The sequence below is a fragment of the Phacochoerus africanus genome, chromosome 15 (genome assembly GCF_016906955.1).
Source record: "Phacochoerus africanus isolate WHEZ1 chromosome 15, ROS_Pafr_v1, whole genome shotgun sequence".
Classification (NCBI taxonomy): domain Eukaryota; kingdom Metazoa; phylum Chordata; class Mammalia; order Artiodactyla; family Suidae; genus Phacochoerus; species Phacochoerus africanus.
In genome coordinates, this window is record NC_062558.1 from 66,942,479 (window position 1) to 66,943,783 (window position 1,305).

At 47.9% G+C, this 1,305-nt stretch overlaps 1 pseudogene; it reads left to right on the forward strand.

Moving 5' to 3' along the window:
- Nucleotides 1–208: 208 nt before the first annotated feature.
- On the forward strand, nt 209–1,080 carry LOC125116766 (homeobox protein OTX2-like; annotated as a pseudogene).
- The last annotated feature ends 225 nt before the right edge of the window (nt 1,081–1,305 follow it).

The window sequence follows — 1,305 nt, forward strand, 5'->3', positions numbered from 1 at the left end:
GATGACAGAGTGGGACCTCAGGTGCCAGGGCTGTGATGCCATGGGGCCGCCAGGCAGGGACGCCAGACCCAGTCACTTAGGCCCAGAGTTGCAGGTGCCAAGGGGCTGCAGGGACTCTCTGCAGATGATTGCTGCCTGTTCCTTCTAGTTCCACTACTCCAAAGCCACCCACCAAGGAATTTAATTTGCACCTCCAAACAACCTTAGCATGATGTCTTATCTTAGGCAACCACTTTACGCATCAGTGGGTTAAATCTGACCACTTCAGGCATGGACTTGCTACACTCCTCAGTAAGGTACCCAGTCACTCCTCGGAAACAGCGGCGGGAGAGGATGACATTCACCCAGGTGCAGCTAGATGCACTGGAAGCACTGTTTGCTAAGACCTGATACCCAGACATCTTCATGCAGGAGGAGATGGAGCTGAAAATCAACTTGCCCAAGTCCAGGGTGCAGGTATTGTTTAGAATGGAAGAGCTAAGTGCAGCCAACAGCAGCAGCAGCAACAGAATGAAGGTCAAAACAAAGTGAGACCTGTCAAAAAGAAGAAATTTCCTTCCTGGGAAGTGAGTTTAGAGAGTGGAACAAGTGGTCAATTCACTCCCTGCCTCTAGCACCTCAATCCTGGCCATTTCCAGCAGCAGTGCTCCTGTGTCTATTTGGATCCAGCTTCCATCTCCCCACTACCAAACCCCTTGTCCGCCTACTTTTCCTGCATGCAGAGGTCCTATCCCATGAGCTATACTCAGGCTTCAGGTTATAGTCAAGGATATGCTGGCTCAACTTCCTACTTTGGGGGCATGGACTGTGGATCTTATTTGACCCCTGTGGATCACCAGCTTCCTGGACAAGGGACCATACTCAGTCCCATGGGTACCAATGCAGTTAAAAACAGCCATCTCAATCAGTCCCCAGCTTCTCTGTCTACCTCAGGGATATGGAGCTTCAAGCTTGGGTTTTAACTCAACCACTGATTGCTTGGATTATAAGGACCAAACTGCCTCCTGGAAGCTTAATTTCAATGCTGACTACTTGGATTAAAAAGATCAGACATCCTTATGGAAATTCCAGGTTTTGTGAAGACCTGCAGAACCTCTTTTTGTGAGTGATTTTTAAATATACTGGGCTCGACATTCCAGTTATAGCCAGGCATTGGTTAAAAGAGTTAGATGGTATGATGCTCAGACTCATTTCTGATCAATGTCCCAGGAGGCACAAAAGGAAAAATGATAGTCCTCAGAGGGGCTTACTGACCAGCAACCTGAAATGGACAAAGCAATCTAACTTAAGATCCTGTCATAGTTT